Below are 24,335 nucleotides of genomic sequence, written 5' to 3' on the forward strand. Positions count from 1 at the left end.
CATTCTAATTGGGACACACGATGCTATGCAAGATGCAATGATGTGTTCTAGTTTAGAAATGTGAACCCTCCCTAGTTAAGTGTTTTAGCAGTTTAAAATTAAACTCCACAAATGGCTGGATGGGGTAAATCTTCATTCACATTCAAAATCCGATTCAACAATATATGATTCCAAGATAAGACAAACCCCACACACTGAAATATAATGTTTATTAATACCAAACCACACCAGAAAAAAAGGGAAATACATGAATGTATCAACAAGCCCACGTGTGTTGGAGTTTGCATGAGAAGAGTTGGAGCACTTTATAAAGTTAAGAATGTTTGAAAGTACTTTAAAAATCAGTTTCTTTGACCCAAGGTGACTTGAAAAGGGCTGGATCTTTCCTAGTGATAATGTAGCGGGTGATCTTCCAACGCACCAGTGTAGACGGGCGCCTAATGTACAGCTTAAACCTTCACTTAGAACTTGACCCGCCTGTCTCCAAACCCTGCTTTCCTGGGTTCAAGATCACCACGGTGTATCTTCCTAGGAAAGTGGTAAGGGTAGGGAATATCAAGAGGTTAGGGCAGGCAGGTTCCCCAAACATCCCTAAGGAGAAAACACAAGGTTAGAGTAACTGGAGCACAAAAGGAAAGCCGGACAAAAGCAATGCTGGTGTACGGTTCTTTAGTTTAAAGCTCACTTTGTGGGTTAATGTATATAAGGGGCAAATACAAGACACTATATACAGATTACACTAAACCTAGCAGCTGCGTAACTAAAAAAGCAAAAAATATAAAAAGTCCTTTGAATATTAAAAATATAAGTTTTAAAAAAAATATATATGCAAGTCTATACAGTGCACTGCAATGAAAACTATTTATAAAGACCTTACTTGCAAAACAAACTGGCCAGGGCTGTCTCAAGGTCTTGGCTGCTGCCAGTATCTGGATGTTCCTTCCTCTTTCTGCACTCTCCTTGGATGGTTCTTGTGGCAGTAGGTGACAGGCTATTTTGGGCAAGCAAGGTCTTCAAACGAGTTTGGGGTCTTATGTCGACGACCATTTTTCTGCCTCGCCACACACGCTTCAGCGGCTGAGGCGGACTGGGCAGACTGGAGGACTTAACACGGACTCCGCGCTCCATGCACGCCAAGCCTTTTTAAAGGTGGAGTCTGTGAATTACAGTGATAGTTCAGGGAAGCAATAGAGAACGTAGCAGCAGCTCCTCACGGCACAGACTGGGCAGACTGGAGAACTCAACGTGGACTCTGCGCGGCGCTCCGCGCACGCCAAGCCTTTTTAAAGGTGGAGTCTGTGAATTAAGGTGATAGTTCAGGAAAGCAATAGAGAACGTAGCAGCAGCTCCTCACGGCACAGACTGTGCAGACTGGAGGACTCAACACAGACTCTTTCTGCGCTCTCCTTGGATGGTTCTTGTGGCAGTAGATGACAGGCAGCAGCAACATCTTTGTTTGGGCTGGGCTGCGTAGCAAGTAGCAGCCTACCACTAAGATGCATCGTGGGTCCCCTCCACAATGGCACTCCACCTGGGCCACGTCTGCCAGGTGTGGCCCAGGGAGTCCAGGTGAACCACCTAATAGGCCCCTTTCGTTATGTTCAGCCCCCAGGAGGGTTAAAAACATTAAGCGCTCCACCTACCTTTGGGAGAGCCGGTAACTCAGAGTCCCGGGCTCAGCAGTGATTAATGATCACCTGTCGGGTGCATGCCTTCCTTGAGTCCTGGGCTGCGGCAATATAATGGTGCAGATTGGTAGACCTCTAGCCCTGTTGAACGGTTCACCAACTGTCAAACATCGCTTCGCTCGCACCGGTGACCGTATTTTAGAGTAATGGGACCCTTGTGTTCCCAAATGCGAGGATCCCTTTAACAATTTTTCTTTTTTACCTGGATCCTGGCGCGGCTCTTCCGCTTGGGATACGATTTTCTTTTTCATTTTTGGGATCTCTGGCTCGGCTTCACATGCTGGGGATCTTTGCTTTCATACCAATGACCGGGGGTTACATGCTCCCCCTCTTTGAACTATCCTCAGCCCTGAGGATAGCTTTGACTTGGCCAATGAATTTCTCCAGCCATGATTTAGGACAGGCCACCAGTGCCACCCAGTACCTCAAATCTCCGGCACCTCCCAGGAACATGCTCTAAGGAAGGTGGGACGGAAGACTGAAATAAATTAACTGGAAACCCACACTGGACCCCTGTTGTATCGTATGTTAGCTTCATAACAGGTCTGCTCTCCCTGGTGGTACAACATATTGTTTTCCCCCCCGGACCTGGCAGAGTACTCTGCACCAAGTCAGGGACCCTGTCTTCCAGAGGAGGAATGGGTAAGGGTTCCTCTACTATGTTCAGCATGGTAGGGGTTATAGGAGCATGACTGGGAGCAACCTCTCACAGAATACACTGAGGATGCGGTTCAGGTTCTCTAGGAGTGGGATCTGGATCAGTGGGTATAGGGACCCCTACTAGTGTCTGATCTAACCCTTGGTGCTGGGAAGACGCTAAACTGATAGCCCTCAGCGTCAGCACTTGCTTCCGGCTGACCTTCTGATGTTCTTTTAGCCTCTGTAGCTGGAGAAGCCTTCAAAGGATCTTCAGGCCTTTCAGTGCGGAGTCACTGCTGTTTCGTCACCGGCCCCTTGGCTGGTTCTTCATCGGTCACCTCTGCTGTCAGCGCAACCTCATTCCCGACTGGGAGCAGGTGGTTTCCGGTGCAAGGTCTATGATGAAAGGCTGAGACTCCCACTTGTAGCCCAACTTGTTACGTCCTCTGTACCAGGCTGTGGATCAACACGCGATTGCCAGGTTGAAGAGCGTGAAACCTGACCATGCCGTCGTAGCAGCATTTGTTCCCTTCTGTAGTCTTCTCTGTGGCAGCCTGGGAGAGCTGATATGATTGCTACAGTTAACACTTGAGCTGTTTAACATATCTGGTGTAATTCCTGCTGCCTGTTCCGTGTGCGGACACTCCAAAACACAGGTCTACAGGCAGCTGAGCGTCTCTTTCAAACAACAAAAAATATGGTATGAACCCGGTGGCATCTTTCTTCGTACAGTTGTACGCATGAGTCAGGGTAGCCACATGCTGACTCCATCTGTTCTTCCCCTCTGGCCTCAGGGTGCCCAGCAAGGCCAAGAGGGTACGATTAAACCTCTCCACTTGGGCATCGCCCTGAGGGTGATATGGAGTTGTACGGGTCTTCTTTCTGCCAACCAGCTCCAGTATCTGCTTGATAAGTGTCAGTTCAAAGTCTGGTCCCTGGTCGGAATGAATCCTGGCCGGCCAGCCGTAGTGAACCAAAGTATTTTTCCCCCAATACCTGGACAATGGTGGTGGCACGCTGATCTTTGGTGGGAAACTAATGTTCATACTGAATGAAGTGGTCTTTCACCACCAGGATGTTCTGTACTCCTTGCATGTCCATCTCCATTTTGAAGAAGTTAATACAGACGAGGTCCATGGGCCCAGAACTCTGCAGATGATGAAGATAGACTGCAGGACAAGCCACAGTCTTCCTGGTGACACGTCTGGCGCAGTGCTGGCAATAATACTCCACATCTGCTGCTAGTCTGGGCCAGAAAAACCTTGAGTGGACCAACTTGAAGGTTCTGTCACTGCTCAGATGTCCGTGCTGGTTGTGGAGTGCATATAATACAGCTCAGCGGAATCTCTGTGGCAAAACCAGGCGATGTAGTAGCCGGTCTCCAACTTTTCTTTCCTTTTGCAGGATTCCACCCTTTTGCACAAGTGTCATACACTCCTTCAGCATTGCAGCTTGCTCTAGGTCATGAAGGACATCTCTGGACACATCCGCTCCTGTGGTCGTGGCTTTCAGGAACAGAGTGATGCCAGGATCCGGTAGCTGTTACATACAGATCTCATCTCGGGTCAGACGTGATAGCTCAGATACTTCCAGACTGGTGATGTTGCAGTAAATGGCGGGTATCGCCTCAGCTGAGGATCCCAAGCAATCCACTCTCCTGGCTCTGTCTGGCTCCTGCTGACTTCTAGCCTGGCAGATGGCTCTGACGCCTTCTGAAGACAACTCCTTCCTTGAGGTGGATCCAGTTATATCATTCAGCTGAGCATGAAGCCTCCAAGAGAGGGCATCAGCCTCGATGTTCGTGCACCAAGGTCTGTACTGTAGACTGAAGTTGTATGTAGACACTGCAGCGAGCGAGCGGTGTCCGGTAGCATCCAGCTTCACCAACTTCAACAAATACGTAATGGAGTTGTTGTCCATCCTCACTGTGAAGGTGGTGCCGTAGAAGTAATCTGTAACAGCCCACTTCAATGCCAAAAATTCCAACTTGTGAACTGGATAATTCTTCTACGCTGCATGCAGGCCTCTGCTGCGAAAGCGACCGTTCTCGTCGCACCGTTGGTCTCCTGGTAGAGAACAGCTCCCAATCCCTCAGCTCCTCGAAGGCCTGCTGACATCGGTCAGTCCAACGCTCACCAAAGGGCTCCCGTGGGCGATATCAATGGTCCGCTGAGTTAGCCCTTTGAGGACAGACTGTTAAATGCACCAAGAAGATGTATTAGGATTCCCACTTCTGTGCTTAAAGATCTGTCAGGATAGCTTGCCACTGCCCTGGAGCCTTTGCACTGGACCTGACAGTTTGATATTAGCCCGCTTACAATACCTGTAAGGACAGCCGTGGGGTTGTACCTAGATGTGCGGGTAGCCCTGCATTGCAATTAGAAGAAAGCGCATGCAGGTTAACACATCTGGTACACTTCATTTACACCTACAATGTTTAATCTGCCCTTGACGCTCAAAGATGTATGTTGCTAACCCTCCATTGCACCTATAACTGCTTAAGTTTGTCATTGTAACACACAGTGGTTACATGCCGGTATCCTTGATATTGTGCTTATTAGGCTGCTTTGGTTAGCGTTTGTAGAATGTGGAAGGTATGTAGTAAGACTACAAAGGTAACTTCTCTATTGCGTTCAGAGAATCAATTAGCCTAGTTTCTATGTTAGCCTGCCTGACCCACCTAGAAGATGTTCTAGGACAACCAGTCTATTGGGCTTGGTAGCCTTAAGGGTAGCCCGTCCACAGTGCCTGGAAAAGTCTACGAAGGTAGATGGCTTTTTCTTCCCCCACAGAAGATCGGATGACACAGCAACATCAAAGATAAGCTCCATCTGAGCTTAGGGTATGTATAAATGCACCACTTCGGTGGACATCTGCCGCAGGCACGGCTAGCCATCCACGCAATCTAGAATGCAGCTAGGAATATGACAAATTCGGTCTAGCTGGTCCCATAACCTCTTCGCACTGAAACACCAGACTTTCCTCAACACCTCTGCCATTAGAATACAGCAACAACCTATGGAAAATGTCAGTCTAGCTGGATACATATCGAGTATCCTGCACTCACGCTCTGCCGTGACCTCCCCCAGCACCCACCCACATGCCTGAACTCTTGGGTTGCTTACTGGAGTCCGGCCAGCCCTCTTAAGTCCTAATATTTGCCAAAAGCACACACGAATCTTAAGCCTCCTCTTAGAACGTTCTCATTCCTGGGCTTCGGTCCCAGAGGGCATTCCTACCACACAGTGCTTTCAGGCCATACAAATGGGAAAAGGCGCTATATAAATGACTACTACAATACAATACAAGCAGTTTAATGGGGGGTACATGGAATGTTTATGGTAGTATGGGTGTGTCTTTAGTCTGTACTTACTTATAAAATGGTCTGAAAGCAACTGCTATGAATGTGTAGCTTGTAGTAAAATATAGCTTTTATGTTTGCGGCAATATCTAGGCCTGGAGCTGTATGGTCCTAAAAATAAGTGAGGTTACAATATGGGCTTGAGGTGTGCTGAAGCCGGCAGTTGTAATGTGGAGGATTTTTGTTGTATAGTTTATATGAAACTACACATGTAAAATGGGAAGGGGTGAGTTTTGCTGAGCCAGCTGACGAGTTGTATCCGCTCCAAGATTTGGACTCGTCAATAGGTGTGAATTGGGAAACATTGAGGCACAGGGTGAAGAGGAGGAAATGGAGAAAAAATTAAATAATTATCTGTTTCTAACAGCTGTGTCCTGCCTGAAGTCTAATGTGGTGTTATAGAGTGATAACCTCTGGGTCATTACAGGGTGAAGCAGAGTGATGAGCAGAAGTCATGATGCATTGAGTTTCTTGTGTTCTATACCACACTAAGATGCTGCCTTGCATTAGTTTCCTATGGATTTGGGGGCACTGCAGTGTGTTGCAAAGTCCAGGAAAGAGAATAAATAAATGTATACACCTTCATTGAACAAAGAGGATGTAGAGCACCAATGGACTGTGCCGAGGCATTAGGCACATTGTATGAGAAAGGGGAAGCGCCATGTGTCAGAAGACATCGCCCCTATCGTATGCACCACTCGAGTAAAGGTACTTGCATGCAGGGCCAGAGGGGAACCATTCTTTCATGTTATTATGCTTCGATTGTTACCACGAGGCTATGAAATACTCAGTACAGCACTGTATTACTTGCTAAGGCCACTTCACATGATTTAGTAGCAGGGAGCAAAGCTGTCGGGACCCAAGCCAAAAACCCTGGGTGTGGCCAAATAACACTGAGGGGACTTTCAGCCCACTAGCCAAAGTGGAGAGAATGAGCATGAAACTGAAGTGAATGGGGTTTTCTGTAGAAATGACCGAAAAGAAATAACTTTATGGTATGTGTTTGAATTTCGGCGGCATTAAAATTACGTACAGCTGAAAATGTATAAGAAATACACCATACCGTGCCATTATATCAAACAAGGGAAGCGTGGGTGTCCCCTGCACCCTTTTTCGCTATGATATAGGGGGTGTCCCCCACTTCTATAAAAAGGAAAGCGGGGGACAAAGAACTATGCGGCAGAAGTTCCACCTCTAGATGGGTAGGCGGAATTCATGTCGCAGGGCGAGTGGTGCGGTGAAGGAGAATAGGTACGTTTGGATAGCAGAGGTAAGTATTAGTGTTTGGGAGGTGGAGGGAGAAGGATTGACGGGCGGTGGTGATGGTCGTGATTATTGCCATTTTGAAAATTTAGAATTTATAATTTTTGGATTCAAAATTTTCATAATCAAAATAATCTTGGACATCCATAAATGTGCCCAAGATGGATTAACAGGCAAGATAAATGGTGACCCGGGCAGCTTGTATCCCTAGAAATCCTTTTAATATTTGAATAACATTTGGGAGGGGTTCTATGTCAGAAATGAAAATTTGTCCTGTTGTCAAATCTCTCAAAAGTGAGCTGTAAACGTTAATTTTGGTTTCCTCCTTTATTTCATGCTTAGCACAATAAGGATTTTATAACTGACTAACTTGTAGCCACAGTAGTCTCTTTCGGAACCCCAAAGCTTGTGCATTTGTGTATAGTGCTTAAGGACACAAAGCCTTCCACATTGTGACACTGAACCTGGGCATGTTGAAACCATGCTCAAGAAAACCGAGGGCAGTGCCCTTCTTAAACCCATAGACACTGAAGAACAATTTGGAGGGGTTGTATGTCAGAAAAGCGACCCTCCAATATTCCAGCTTGGAACTTTCAATATAGCTGTGTGTCAGACTCCCAGGTGGAGTCTTCAGCCTGCTTCAGGGACTTTTGCCAGCTCACCCAGCCTAGGAGAGCTCTGTAGACTGCGCAGATAGATTGTGTTCCTGCGCCACAAAGGGGGAGACCACAGTTGATTATTTTTCTTCCTTTAGCAAATCTACCAAATGTCTCAAAGAATGTTTAGAGTCAAAGTCCTCTCAGAAAAGGCTACATGCTGGTGGGCTGAAGTTGTCTCTTTCCCTCACCTATTTAAATAATTAAGGGCCCTTCATGCTTGCCAAGGAGCCCTAGCCACCAGTGCTTGGAAATACCAAATAATGATACCTAGGCATGAGCTCCTGACAAGAGAAACTCCCCTTTTCAGACCACTGCTTTTGAAGAGGAATAGACCAAAAGTGACTACCTCTGCCCCTCTGGTGATGGGCAGGTGAACATGTCACTCAGGGCCCGTGCCCCGCCCTTCTGTCCAACGTTATAAAAGTGAAAAGCATTATTCCTTGAGGCAGCCATACGGCTCTTATCCCAGGCAGGTGCATTAGGGTATGGATACAATGTAAATTGAAAGTGGCAAGAATAAGTGTTAGGAGTATGTATACACATTCAATGGACATGAAGCAAATTACATTCATCATGAAGCTACATAAACAATAAGTTAAAATAATGCACTTGGACATGAAAAATGTTACACTGCACTCATTCATGTAGGAGAACACATATATAAAGAAGTGCATACATTTGCGCACAACATGAATAACATATGAAACCTATTTCATTAACATAGAAATGTGACAGCAAAAGGTATCTATCTCATTTAAAATGAATGCTATAGCATGCCTTACAAATGAATCCAGGCCTTTAAGCCCCAGGAAAGTTAGAATTGCTGAAGCTACAGAAATAGTGGTTTAGGCAGTATTGAGAAAGTAGAAAAAGGGAGGGTCTGCTCAACCAGAGCCAGGCACACGAACCTGGCAGCATTAAATAGTAGAATAGATTGTTTTGCAAGAGCTTTTTTATAAACAAAATTGAGTAAGTGAGAAATAGATAAGGTTGATAGATTAGCCAATGGGGACGAGACAGCCTTATGTCCTTGACAGAGTTGGCTAAAACCCATGTCACCTCAAAACCGCTTCCATCCAGCTTTTGAGTTGCAAAACCTGTCCTGTGTTCACAAAAATGAGAATAACAAGTTTTATGCTAGTCAGAATATTATGAGGTCATTGGAAGAGGAAATAATTATGCATTTCAGGAAGCAGGTGTAGCCAATGAAAGAGGGTAATGTATTTTATTCATGAAAACTCGCACCTTGAAACACTTGTGTATAGGCGCGTTACAAATGCCATATCATGTCATGAAAAATCTGACCAATTCAATTGTAACATTCATGTTAGAACATAACTTGTGTCATGTATTTCTGGTTATAAATCCATGTTAGAGAGAGAAGAAATGTGAGACTTTTGTTTGTCAGCTAAAGCACCTGGGTTGTCAGGAGAATCGTTAAGGCACGGATCCCTGGATGAGCTCTGTGACTTATAGCCTTTTGAGGCTGCAGAACACTTGGGGCAGAGCTTTGGGATGGAACATCCACCTGACATGACCCCGATTTTAAAGGCTAATAGCTGTGAAAAAAACAACATAGGGCAAACAGCAACTTTCTTCCATACATGATGAACTAGAGTATGATACAGTGTGCCAGTGCCTGATCTAGCACAACCTCAATTCAGCGAATATTTAATACAATGTCCAACTACTTCAACGTATTCAAACGCATTCCTCCCTTCTCTTTTTATTCCTCATTTCATGGGGTGGTGGGAATGGGGGTTTAGGGGACTCTCCATGATCCACATGTTTACCTCCCCAATACACCTATCATATGTATGTGTAAATGGGGAGTGCTGACATTAACAGCACTGCCCTTTGTAATATCTAGGCAATGAAACAATGCACTCAAAAAGAAGGTCTCTAGCAAGAAAGATTGGGCTATTGTTTTAAAAGTGCATGCAGCGAGGGACCAATGTTGTCCCATTTACAATGAACTTCTATGATGTACCTGTGCAATCACTAAAGGGTCCCTGCGTATCTGCATGTACACCTGTATCTCTATTTACTCCAAGTTGGAAAGTCCATACTGCCCTTTTATGAAATCTCGGGAGATTGCCATCTGAATTAATATTTAAGGGTCCCTGGATTAAAGTACCTGTATCATTATTTCAACACTGCCTGTGGAAAAATGCATGTGTTCTCAATTTAAATTCTATTGACTGAGTCACCTGTTCTAACCTTCTAAGTGCTCTTGCAGATAAACATGGTAATATTTCTAGCTTCTTCTTATTGTCTGAGTGGCTTGTTCCCCTGCACGTTTTCTTTCTGCAAATGTTCGATACAATCAGTGCAGTTCTTTCAACGGCTGATTCTTCAGTTTAGTTGCCCTTGCTTTAAACTATTGGGCTATTTGCAATTCGCAGGGTGGAGGGTTAGAGAGCATTTGTATTCCACCTTCTAAAAAGGGATGCATTTGAAATCAGGCACGTGTCCCAACACACCCCATTTACTCTTTACTACTCTCTTCCAGTGCGGTCAAAGCTTGCCATTTAAGACTGAACCACCAGTAAAGAAAACCATCCATCCAAAGAGTACTAGTTTAACTCTTGCCAGGAGCTGTATGGTGTTGCAAAACTAAAGATGCAATGGCAAAATGTGTAGTCTGAAACTTGCAAAGTTTCAAATGGTGCACCGAGAAAATATTGAGCCTCCAAGGGGGGTGTGTGCGCATGCGTTTGAGTGTCTGTCTGCGTGCAAGCCCCACCGGTTTGTAACAAGATAAGGTTGCTTTGCTGGCTAATGCACCTGCTGCAGAGACCTGCAGAGCACCATGCAATTCCTGAGAGATGCCAGTACATTTTGCTAGCAATGCTGGCCCTGTAATCACCTCACGTCTTCTTGAGATGGTGTCCTGTTTGACTCCCAATGCAAATGACTTATCAATACCAACCCTTATGCTGCACTTTCGTTCCTCAATTTGTCTTTGGTCAGATGGGAGCAGGGAGACAGCTGATTTATAACTAGGGCTACCCAGGCCAGAGGGCCCACATGGATCAGAAACTGAATTTTTAAGGAAAGGCATATTTGGTGGTGAAAATGAGGGCACTTAATGGAACACTCTGGGATCCTTCCTGATCTCAACCACTACTCCCTTTTAAAATTGTCCTTTAGACCCCCGACCCCCATATATTTGGAGGCTGGCTCCACCCCTAGATTTAGGCAAGCTGTACTAGTTTACGAATGCTGCAGGTTTACAACACTGAGCCGGAGCATATTCCGCTATGCAGCGGTGATCAATCTCCCATTGACCGGTCCCTGCTCATCTTGCTGGTGGTTATCATCTTTCAATGTTGGATTGTAGATGCATGGAAGCACCACAGCCCCTCAGAAAACAGTTCTACGTCATTTCATCGACACCCGTTTTTATGACTTGTGTTTTGCTGTGGAAGTTTTGCAGAAAAAAGCTTTTCGAAAATGTTTTACAATTATTTTTGTGGGGTTCTCCCACCAACCCCCCTACCCCTGCACACCCATCATTTATCTATTTTTTTTAATTTCCCAACCCCCAACCTTTTATATGCCCTTGCCCACCCCCCCCCCCCCAAAATAGCGCGAAACTTTTTTGGGAAATAATGCAGCGGCAAAACACCAGTCACAAAAACGGGTGTCGATGAAAGGACGCTATACCCAGAAAACATGCTGTATTGTATGTAGTCTGTGATTGGTCAACCTTCTGTGACCACAAATACTAGCTGAGAACAGCAGCCAAACATCCATGAGCAAGTTGATTAGATACCACTGGCAGCCATTGGCAACTGAACATCTTTACATTACCAAAGGGGCTGGATTATAGTAGGTGAGATGTAAATACACCGTCTTGCTGCTATAAGAGCAATCAGCGGTGGAGAAGAGAGATAATGCAAGTGTGCAACAGGTGCATGGATGGCGGTAGGGGACCTGTTCGGTGGGATGACTGTCGACCAGAGATAAAGTGTGCCTTTTCCTCAGCCATGCTGTAAGAACACACAAGAATGTGCAATGACCTCTGGTTTGTTGTGTCCAGGTGCATGAATGGAACTCATTTTCTGTTATCAATTAAATGAGTTACTGCATATTTGAGGACAATCCCTATAATGATGTAACAGTACATTTGGTGTTAAAACCTGCAAGTGGGGTGTATACCTGCTCTTTTCATGGCAATAAGGTGCTATGTGATGGTAATATAATGACGCCCATTACTCGTATATGGTGAAGGCCTGGCAAATGCCTACACATAAGCAAACACGCGCTTTGCCATGCTTGTCTTTGTTAGTTTTGTGCCACTATAAAAGGAAACCTGAATAGACCTGCTCAGTGCAGCAATGAGACACTTGCATACTGCAGTATGGCAATGCCACTATGACGTTGCGTTGTGAAGTAGACTGGGCTGAAGAACTTCTATGCTTCTACTTTTATCTTCATTGGTTCTGAAGCAGTGCAAGTTTTACGCCTCTGGTGACAAGAAACCAGTGGAGGTACTGGGCCTGATTCCGGCTTCTGCCAGCGCCTTTTGGTTTTGGCTTTTTTGAAAATGTATTTTGATGTCTTCAAGCAATTAAAATACAAAAAACCTTTCAAGAACAGAAATACGCTCCTCAGCTACCAGTACTGTGGATACTTATGCAGACCATTGCAGCTTGGCTGGCCGAGTGCACCTGCTTGCTGACTGGCTAGCTGGAAAGAGTCTTTCCGTGTGTGGAAATGCCAAAGACTCTGTACAATAATTTGCCTATAGATCAAGAAGCTCACTTTCAGAAGCTTTTGACAACCAACATAATTTTAGCTTTTTTGGTAAATAATAGTAATCAAAGCGGTGATCATAACTGTGACATCTTTCTTGAAATATGGATTCCTTTCTTCATTTCGTACTTTTACAACAGCACCTTTATATTTGGGGTTTGGCGGCTGTGGGGTGAGGGCGCATCACCCCACAGCCAGAAAAACTGCTCATACAAAGATGTTCACTTTCTGCAGTTTGCTTAATAGCGCCTCTGGCCATTTGCAAAGAGTGTGCATCCTGCCCCTTTCATCATGGGATCCTGTGACTGTCGGGTGTAAATCGTCGGGAAGGCAAGTTGAGTTTCAGCTGAACAACGGTTTTGAATAAGGTGCTTGAGTTCACTGAGAAGTCATGCTTGTAGTAACTATTAAGAAGGCCACCCTAGTGAACCGGGAACTCTGAGAGGTTAGCCAAAACTCAATCATGGTAAACGTGGAGAGCAGACCAGGCTATTCTCAGGAGACCATGAGCACATCATAATTCAACTCAGACAGGAATGTATAAAAATAAAAATATTTATTCTAAGCCTTAAACACACACTGAAAAATAAAACTAGCAGGTGATACTATTGCACAATACTCAATAAACATGTATAGATTCACCATAAGTTCTTAAAATACATTCTATAATTTAAATCAGCACAGGAGGTACATAAAATGATGCAGTAAAGATGGAACCAAGTCACAGGCAATATTCCCTAAATTCAGCAGGCCTATCCCTAAGAAGAATGAGGCCTTGTCCCCAAAGGTCACAGGAGCCACAGTGTTTCTCTCCAGAATGCATCTGTAGCAGGTACGTTACTTGTGTTGGTGATTGTTCAAAATAAAAGGTGCAACAAAGTTAGTAGGTAAGTCAAATGTGTTCTAATCTTTCAGATGGTACTGCCCAGGTTTGATGACCAAAATGCAGTGGAATGTAATGTGCGGCAAAACAGTTACTTTTTCTCAATGTTATCCTACAGAGGAGAGGGGGGGGGCAAATATTTTGCGTTTACTTATCCCTCAGGCTCTGATCTTTCCAGGTGACTTGATGGGTCGACTGGGGGTCACTGGAGGTTGGATTTTCCAACATTGGTTCCAATGAGAGGCAACCAGGAGCTGTGGGAGCAAGGATTATTCCGATCGGGTCCTTAAGCATCCCTTGGTGAAGGAGAAATGAAAGATTCACTGATGTGGCCCTCTTCAGGACACTTCACAGGATGGGTGAAAGCGAGTTCCAGTGACACACACGACAGACGTCCTTCACTCGCGGTTGAAGAAGCCTCTTCAGGACATGATCCCTTGAGGCTGAGAGGCTGAAATTCATAGGTACAGTGACTTATACCACAAGCTGGTAACCACCAAAGTTCGGGGTGCAAATGCAGAATGGCGACAGTTTCGGTGAGGTAGCCCAATGGAGAGCTGGACAGTCCAGCGGATTGTCCAGGGACACTTATGAAGGCTCAGGACAGCTCGATCCTCAAGAATACATCAAGACTGGTTGGTCCCACCAGTTCAAGGGTTAAAGCACTCCACAGCGCCTTTGCAGATCAGGTAGTCCAACAGGGTTTCACTAGGCCAGACACAGGAAGGGATGCCAGGCCTCTTCAGGAGTGTTTTCCGGATCTTCAATTGGATGTTCTTCTATGAGGGACTCTTGGCTCCACCGCCGATCAGAAGAAAAGGCTCTCTTCTTATCTAAAATCCAGCATGGAATCAAGTCCAAGCCCATCAGTGGTAAGGATCTGCACAATCCAAACATTCAATATTTGTCCAATCAGGGACCACTATTGGTATCACTCATGCCTCACACCCAGACTCTCTGGCACTGCACCATAGATATGCAGTGGGAAAACACACACACCCAAACACACACACACACCCACACACCCACACACCACAAACACACACACACACCACAAACACACACCACACACACACACCCGTATGGGATTTCCTGACCAAAGAACAAGTGAAAATCTCATGGCATGGCCATGTTAGGGCACTAGCCATGTTTAATTGCCATACATGGTAAACATGAATGTGCACACTAGAAATAACACAAAAATATATCTGCTGCCACCAGCTTGTCTTTGGGGACATATAAAAGTAACCACAAATCCCTAGTGCAAATGGTAAGGGTGATACGAAAGTATCCCTCATTGCACTGCATTGTAAGATGCTGGGTGCAAAGTTACAAAAGGTGAAATATAAAAAGGGAAACCTAGTTTCCCAGTACTGATAGTAGTAGTTTGTCATTTTTATAGTACCTTTATCCCATTAGTGTGGCCTCAACGTGCTTATGGGGGTGAACGCCCTCAGGGCACCGGAGTCCAATTTATGGGAAATTGTCAGAAACAATAGAATGCGTGTGAGCATTAGGCCAAGATAGGGAGTTTGTGGGCTTGGCCTGCCCCAGTAAGCTGCTCGTGATGGTCAGGCATGTGGGTGGGTGCTGGGAGGTGATCAGGAGAGTGCGCGAGTGCAAGGGACTCGTTAGGTGTCCTGCTAGACACAATTTTGTCGTAGGTCGTGCCTGCATTCTGATGGCAGAGATAATGTGAAGCATGCTTTAGTCTGGTGTATAGAGGCGAATGCGTGCGATTGGGAGGCTATGTCTGTGGCTGGTGTCCACCGAATTGGTGCTTGACTACGTACCTTGAGGCACAGTAGGATCTTTGCCTTTGGTGTGGCTGAGTGATCTGAGTTGTCCAGACTCCTCAGAGAATTGTACTCTACCTTGCTCTGTAGAATATACTATGGAGGCACAGACTTTGACAATGCCTAGCTGTTGTGAGGTAAGTGTGAGAAAAGGAAGATCTTCAAGACTTGAGGGCCTTTCTGAAGGAGATGTAGTCCTAATGACTGCAGATGTTCAGTGGAAGGGAGTTCCAGAGGGTGTTAGTTTGGATGGAGAAGGAGGATCCTTAAATTCTGGTGGAGATGAAAGGGGATCACAAGGTGGATGCAGAGCCAGATCTAAAGTTTCTGATGGGGTGGTACTGTGTAAGCTTGTTTTGGAGGAATTCTGTGCCAGTCTTGTGGAGGCAGCTGTTTGTGATGCGCATGGCCTTAAAAGTCGCCTGTTAGCTGAGAGGAAGCCACTGTAGTACTCTAAGGGCAGGGGTGATGTGTCCTCTGGGTGAGAGGGCAAGGAGGAGTCTAGCTGCAGAGGTTTGAATTCACTGGAGTTTTTGGAGCTGATAGGCAGGAGAGCCCAGATAGAGGGATTTGGTGTAGTCTAAGCGGGAGAAGATGATAGCAAGGATTGCTGAGAATCTGCGAGGGTACGAGAGATAAGGGAAGAGTCACCTGAGGATGCGTAGGTGGAAAAGACGAGGTCTGGACATTATGTTGATATGATGAGAGAGTGATGGGTCTGAGTCCAAGGTGCATCACAAGTTCTTGAGTGGTCACGCGGTGGGATGGGGAAAGATATATGTTTTAACACCGGTTAAAATTTCAATTTTACCAGGGTTCAGGAGGAGGTGGTTAGCCGTCATCCAGTGGTGGATTTCAGTGAGACAGGAGGCAAGGTCAGGACGGGTGTCATCCACGTAGTTGTAGCGGATCTGAGTGATTTGCCGTGGCTAAAATTACCGTGGGCAAATCGTTTACATGAGAAAGGTGCGAACTACCAAAAGTTAACACCTTTCTCATGCGAACACACTTACATACTTTCCGGGCTGCAGGGGTTTCCCCCGCAACACCCCGCTCACTATACTTTACAGTATACTGTAAAGTATAGTGAGCGGGGTGTTGCGGGGGAAACCCCTGCAGCCCCGACATTCTTTTAAAACATTTTTTTATACTTACCTATAATGCTACCACCAAAGGTTAAACTTTTGGTGTTCGAACCTTTGATGATAGCATTTTTAGGACTTTTTGACCATGCAAACTTTTGCATGCGGTCAAAACGTTCTAAACCAGTTGTAGCTGGTTAAGTTATGAGAGCGGATGCGTGCAGGAAGGAGCTAAGGTAGAGATTGAAGAGTATTGTTGGTGTGGAGTAGGAATTCGGTCTTGGAGGGGTTGAGCTTCAAGTATGCAATGGACATCAAGACTGGATCAGTGAGAGGCAGGTTTTGAGCCTGTGGATGTCTTTGATGGAGTAGATCTTGAGGTATATGTGTGTGTCGTCGGCGTATAGGTGGATGGTTGTGTGTGACTACAAGTGCGCCCAGCGGCTCCATGTATAGATTGAAAATCACTGGGGAGAGGATGTATCCCTGCGGGATTCCACAGGTGATGGGTAGCATTGGCGATCCAGAGAAGTCCATCTGAACAAACTGCTGGAGGTTAGTGAGGTAGGACTTGAACCAGCGTGCGGCAAGGTCGCTGATCCCCATGTTCCAATGTAGGATGTCCATGGATGCCTGGTGATCTACTGTGTGGAAAGCGTCTGAGAGGTAGAGTAAACCAGGTGGGAAGGGTGGGCATTGTCAAGTATTTTGAGGGTGTCATCGACCATCTGTATGGTTGCCGTCTCCATGTTGCATCTGCAGCTGAACCCAGATTTGTAGGTTTGGAGGAGCTTGTTGGTGTTGATGTGTTGCTGCAGTTGCATGGCTACTGCTTTCTTAATGATCTTACCTAGGAAGGAAAGATGGATGATGGGGTGATAGTTACCTAGGTTGTCTGGATCCAGAGTGTTTGTTTTTAGAATAGGGAGGATTTGTCCCATCTTTAGGGTCGTAGGGAAGGTACCTTGATTTAGGGAGCTGTTGAAGATCTCCACGTAGGGGAGCTGTTTGATGATCTCCAGGTAGGGAAGGAGAGCTTCTGTCGGGATGGTCTTGAAGATGGATGCTGGGAGGATGTTGTCTGTATACAGTGTGGCTTTGAGGATGGCCAGGGTTTCTACCAGTTCCTCTGTATAGAGAGTGAATTGAATGTTATCCAGGGCATGGAGATTTTGCTAGGAGGGACGTGATGTGGGTCTGTGGATGCAGAGCTAGTGTCTATGTGCTGGCAGATCTTGCTGATTTTGTCGATGAAAAAGGTTTTGATGGCGGTGAATTTTTCGTTGGAGTGCGGTATGGTATGGTAGTGTCGGTTAGCGGTTCACGCAGTGCTTGACCACTTTGAAGAGGACTCTGCCTTTTGTTGTCAGCTTCTGCTATGGTATTCTGATAGTAGGAGGCCTTGGCTTTGTTGATTAGTTGTGGGCGGGTTCCTTGGAGTTCCTTGAGTAACGCCAGGTGGGATGGGATCCTGGATCAGCACCAGGCTTTCTCTTGTTTCCTGATGAGTCTTTTGCTGAGGTTGAGTTGTTGCGTGTACCAGGTTGCTGATGGTTTTGGTTTGCAGTTGCGTTGTTTCAGAGGAGCGTATTGGTCGATGGAGGCTGAGAGGGTGGTGTTGATTGCTTCCAGTAGAGTCGCAGTTCAGTTGGTGGTGCACAGTCAATGTGAGGTGGAGTTTGGTGAGGGCTTTCACCGGGAAGTTCTTGAAGGACCTGTAGGTTTGTCTGATCGGTTTCCTCTGGGAGTGCTTGAATGGGATGGTGGGCAGGATGTTCAAAGTCATGGTCAGGAGAGCTGTAGTGGAGGGAAGGCAGCAAGGTGATGATTAGGTTGAGGGTGTAATCTTTCTCGTACATTGGGTCTTCTGTCTGCTTTGTGAGGCTGAGTTTGTCGAGACGGCAAAGGAGAGCTTCCGTCATTGGTTTGGTGGCCTTGTTGCCTGGGAGGTTGAAGTTGCCTAGGAAGATGATGGTGTGCGTGGGTGGTGTCTAGGTCGGGAAGTCACTGATGAAGGCAATGTTGGGTTTGGTGGTCTGTAGATGAGATGGAAAGTGACTGTGTCCATCTGGGGGAACGGGACGCGACAGGAGAAGACTTTGAAGGAGATGGTTGGGATGGCCTGGGGGGACCGAGGGAGAAAACGCATACCCTTTTCTTTGTCTGCCCTTGTCTTTGTCTGCCCTTGTCTTTGTCTGCCCTTGTCTTTGTCTGCCCTTGTCTTTGTCTGCCCTTGTCTTTGTCTGCCCTTGTCTTTGTCTGCCCTTGTCTTCGTCTGCCCTTGTCTTCGTCTGCCCTTGTCTTCGTCTGCCCTTGTCTTCGTCTGCCCTTGTCTTCGTCTGCCCTTGTCTTCGTCTGCCCTTGTCTTCGTCTGCCCTTGTCTTCGTCTGCCCTTGTCTTCGTCTGCCCTTGTCTTCGTCTGCCCTTGTCTTCGTCTGCCCTTGTCTTCGTCTGCCCTTGTCTTCGTCTGCCCTTGTCTTCGTCTGCCCTTGTCTTCGTCTGCCCTTGTCTTCGTCTGCCCTTGTCTTCGTCTGCCCTTGTCTTCGTCTGCCCTTGTCTTCGTCTGCCCTTGTCTTCGTCTGCCCTTGTCTTCGTCTGCCCTTGTCTTCGTCTGCCCTTGTCTTCGTCTGCCCTTGTCTTCGTCTGCCCTTGTCTTCGTCTGCCCTTGTCTTCGTCTGCCCTTGTCTTCAACTGCCCTTGTCTTTGTCTGCCCTTGTCTTCAACTGCCCTTGTCTTCGTCTGTCCTTTTCTTCGTCTTCGTATGCCCTTTACTTCGGATGCCTGGGCGAAAGATGGCCTTGATCTAAGGGTTAAGAGCAGAAAGGAAGAGGCAGGGCTAAGAAGGTGGGTGGATCCACTTGCACCTGCTCACAAACTGCAAAAGAAAAGAGGCTGGAGGATTGCTTAAGTAGGGATAAAGGGCAGCAAAACAGGAAGGCACCAACAGTTTGGCAGTGATTGACATGTGGGTGGGGCTTATCTCATGTGACTTAGATCCACCTGCACCTGCCCACCAACTGCAAAGGAACATAGGCTGGAAGGCTGCCTAAGTAGGGAAAAAGGGCTGTAAAACAGAAATGCACCAACACATTAGCAGTGATTGGCAGGTGGGTGGGGCTTAGGCCACGTGTCCTAGATCCACTTGCACCTGCTCACCAACTGCAAAGGAAAAAAGGCTGGAGGACTGCTTAAGTAGGGGGAAAAGGGTGGCAAAACAGGAAGGAACCAACAGGATAGCAGTGATTGACAAGTGGGGTGGGGCTTAGGGCACTTGACTTAGATCCACTTGCACCTGCTCACCAACTGCAAAGGAAAAGAGGCCAGAGGGCTGCTTAAGTAGGGAGAAAGGGCTGTTAAAGAGCACATCTTCTGGACCCATGCTGAGAAGCACTATCCAATCTGGGAACAGTGTTGGCAGGCAAGCGGAGGGGAAAACAGGAGGAGGAGAGGGCTGGAGCGAGGAAAAGGTTCCCAGGTGTATTGCCACGCTGAGAAGTGCAGATTGGTGCCAAAATCAAGGGAAAAACCTCTGGCTTACTATGCAGATTTAACTCTGCTGAGAGCAGCTAGCTAGTGCAGACCAAGGGCAGGCTATAGTCTTCCGGAGAGATATGAACTAGCGCAGATACAGAACAAATAACAATAGTACTGGGGTAACAACATAAAACAACATCCAAGAAAGTGTTTTTTTAAATTAAACTAAAAATACAAGCAAACTCAATAAAAAGCAATACAACGCACTCCTGTAAAAGAGGTTTCAGACTTAAGGTGGCACTCTGGGTTGACGATTGGTCTGCACAGGCAATGATTTCAGCAGCAATTGTCAAAGTTATTGAATAAGTCTAAAAAGGTAGAGAATGGAGTCTTACAAGTTACTTGAGAAGTTTAAGGCAGGCCAGGGGGAGTGGACCACTCTGAATACCTTTCAATGCTAGTCTTTCAGACTCCCCAGCATCTACTGCTTTCATCTTGTTGAGAAGTCCCTTTCCCTTACAGAGTGTTTTCCATTTTTATTGATCTCTTCCTTTTTCTCACTTTCCCCAGAGGCTCACTGTCTCCAGAGCCCTGGTTCTCTCTAGGCTGGACCACTGTAACAGCCTCTTTCTCAATCTGCCTTCCTCTACTCTTTGCCCTCTGCAAGTAGCCACTAATCCAGAACAGGACTGTGTGACTTGTTCTTGACCTCAAGCCCAGGGACTGTATATCTCCAGCCCTGAAATCTCTCCACTGGCTCCCGGTTGCTGCAAGGATTAAATTCAAGACCCTCTGCATCATCCACAAGGCTGTGTGGGGCCAGGGCCTGAACTATATCCAACTTTCTCTTTCAAAATACTTTAATTCTTGAGTCCTTCGCTCAGCTACCTCAACCTCTCTGATGGTCAGACGCTTCCCCAGGCAGAGAGTGGGGCAGATCTCTCTCCTCTACAGGTGCCTCCCTCTGGAATAGCCTCCCATCCCTCTCAAAATTGAGCCAGACCACCTGAAGTTCTGGAAGCAGCTCAAGATCTTCCCTTTCTCCTCTGCTTTATCTCTCTTTCTCCCCTGCTGACCTACCTGTTCTCCTGCACAGACTGGTACCCTGGCTACCCTCAGAGTCTACTGGATACTAAGTTCCTCCATGACCAGTCTCCCCTGCACTGCCTCCGGGCCTACCGTGCACTTATGGTCTGACACAAGGCCTAGTAAGATTGTTTGTCTTGTCATCCCTCTGTCTTACCACGCCTAGAAACACTTGTGTACATTAAGAGGATGACAATGTCTTCATTATTACCCCCTCTATTATGGTTGATGAGGTTACATGTGATAAAAGCATCAGTAAATGGTATGAATTGCAAATACTGGCTTTAAAGCTTTGAATAGGAGCATATGACCAGATACCCCAGGGAATGAATAGTTCAATAATGGTAGACACGAGCACCATTTATTTTATTCTATTCCCTGTTGAATAAGGGAAGGGACCTATGATAAATCCTTCAAAATCGTTTCACGACCTGAAATTGACCATGAACAGTGTCATTGAAATTAGGGATGTTGCCTACGAGTAGGTCAACATGTTTTAAATCTTTTTTTTGTAGGAAGTTGAGGTAGTTTTTTGGGGTCACCTCTTTGGTCTTGTGCCCTATTATTTAAAAAAGAGAAAAGCAAGTTTTCTGGTGTCGCGTCAGCGTGAAAGTGAAGATGGAGGAACCACTACCTCTCCTCCGAGGTTTTTAGACTAGTTTGTGCCAGGTTTTCACACATTGACTGTGCCACATGTTCATTATTGAAAAATAAGGTACTGACTCAAAATAAGGATTGTTGGAATTATGTGTCCCGCATAGGGGTGCCCTTTATTGTTGACACATGTTTCGGCTCTGACTGAGCCTTCTTCAAAACAGTGCATTCATTCTAAACACTACATTGGTGATAAACATTTTCAAGACGAAAAAAACATAATTGTGAACAATGCATTTACAAAATATGCACAGAGATTTAGGAAGGGTATTAGGTTGGATTGTTTCGGGAGGTGAGACATTCACAATATACAGCACATGAGAAATAAAAGAATAAAAGAAAAAAATGAAAGAGGGAGAGATAAGTAAGGGAGGGTGCAATAGAAAAAAATGAAAGAAAAAGAAAAAAAAATTCAATACGGCAGAACATAAATTGTAAATCAAAATATGTATCATATGCACTGATATGTGTTTGTCAGCACATATACATTGGTAGCACCATTCAGGAAACCAGAACAAGAATACGGGAACATATCTCTGCAATTGGGAGCCAAGACGCAGCATTATCTCTGGCTGCACATTGGCAACAAACACACCAGATGGACATTAAACATAACCTCAGATTTATTGGGCTTCAAAAGGTGAAAGTTGGCAGAAGAGGAGGCAATATAGAAACTTTACTGAGGCAAGCAGAAGCACGCCTAATATGTAAATTTAGAACAACAGAATTTGGACTGAATCGTGATAATGAGTTGGTTCATTTTTTGTAAATGTATACAGTTCATATAATTGTTTGTTTATCTAAAAATAACTGGTGAATGCATGTCTGCAATAGGATGAGTGTACCGAACTGACAATTTTGACTGTAATTATCTTAATTGGTTCTAGCCACATTGGAACCATACCCAAAATAATATACCATTAATTTATGACACCAATTCACATACAGATACATCATGTGAGTTAGCTCACATAGGTAATAAGGTTCCAATCAGTCTTAATTTTCAGTCACTATGTAGAATTGTTCAACCAGCTTGAGTAATTGCCTTAAACAATTGTGCGGTATTTTCCCTACTCATTATTTTTTTACCTATACCTTGGACAAAAAGACCAATTGGCAACCGGGCAAACAACATCAGGGCATCAGTTTCATTTATCTGCCGGAGCATCATTATGGTAATTTCCATTTTTTGAACATTTTCACTTATTTATTACTTCAAACCAGTCATTCTATATTATTAACTCGTAATATCTCCCAACTGCTTATTCATTCAAAATACTTCTTCCGGCTAGGAATGCCACACCACAACTCAGGTACAAGACATTCAGATTGAATTAATTACCCATTTGTGACACATCAGATTCCTAATATTAGCTCAACTCGTAATTAACCAAACATCAAGTATCTCTCACTAATTTCGAACCGCCATGGGTGTATCGCGTTGGTTTTCATTGGATTCCTGATTCGGATCCCCTAAATATGGCCGCCATGAGCAAACAGCAGGAGAAACAGTAAAAGGACTGGCAAGGTCACCATAACAACCAGTATAAACTTATGCATGTTACTTGACTCTGTGTTTTCACCATTCGAGCCGACACGGGAGACCTTGGTGCAGTACTTTTGAGGTAAGCCCTTGAGGTTTGACAGGGAATGCTGGCAGATTTGTCAAGGATATGGGTCTGCCGGGAACGAGCGTTTAATAGTTACTCGCACTAACACTTCCCTTTTTCGAATAGATCAGTCAGTAACAAAAGTCCGGCAAGAGAGTTAAGTCTTGCAATTCTATGTCAAGACCGGAGGCTCAGATTATGCTTACTCCACAACTTACTGTTCAGCAGCAAAGAAAAACAAATATCATGAATAACATACAAAACTAATAAAAACTACAATAACCATGAAGTTTTTGAGTTTTGTAGTCCATTTCCATTGGTCTTCAAACTGACCATGTGATATTCAAATAACCAATCAAAACCAAGTCCTCAATGAATGAAACCTCTTGTCCTCTTTCTATTCCTCCTCTTTTTTTGCTGCTCGGCAGCGAGTTAAGTACTTTTTTCTTTCTATTGCAGATGAATGTTATGTGTGTATGTTTAATGGTGTAATATTCATTTTTCTTTTACACGCGCGCGGTGTTACAGGCGGAGCATATCCGCACTGGATAGGCGGCTCTCGGGAGTTGCGGCCGCGACGGGGCTGGTGCACTGGCGGCCGCAGCTTCACAGAACTGTCAGAGAAGGCACTGCGGCACGGAAGAGAGAGCGCGACTGGACCGCATAGTTCCGGCGCTCTCTCTCCCGTTACTGCATTCGAATTTCTCGAGTGATACGCGGGGTGAGAGGCTGATTCTTATTAAGTCGAAAGATCTTTATTATTACATCTGAGCGTTCCAACTCAGCACACATTGTTCTAACGAGCGTAGCATCCTGTCAGGAATCCAACAGCGCCCCTGCAGGCCGTCATAAGGTACCGCACAATATACGGGCACAGTCCCAGGTAAAACCTGTGAATTGACATTATATATATATCTATTATATATAATTACGAACCAGGGGAGATATTACAATTTATATACATATATAGCTCTCTGTACTGAGAGAGTTTAAAGAAACTAATCCCTGGTATATATATATTTATACAGACACTTGCATTCCCCAGGGTCTGCGAATCATGAGCTCCTCCAGTGATGAGGGGAAGGCTAGTGTTAGCCACAATTTATGTTTCCAACAACCTGTAATATGCAACCTGTAACCAAGTTCTAAGCATTCTTGTTATTCTGTGCGCCCAGCGACCCAAGGGTTTTCGGGCGCCCCATAAATAAACAAACAAACAAAAGAGGAGCCATTCGGAAATGACTGAGGTCCGCCACAAAGCCCTGCGGGCTTCACTGGGACATGATCCTCAGCGAAGAGCGCTGATGGAGGACTGGCTCCGATTCTCGCAGGGCCTGGAGGAAATCAACGGCCTTAAGGCACAGATGAAATCTAAAGGG

This window comes from Ambystoma mexicanum, chromosome 6q (genome assembly GCF_040938575.1).
Source record: "Ambystoma mexicanum isolate Mex_15411 chromosome 6q, UKY_AmexF1_1, whole genome shotgun sequence".
Lineage (NCBI taxonomy): Eukaryota > Metazoa > Chordata > Amphibia > Caudata > Ambystomatidae > Ambystoma > Ambystoma mexicanum.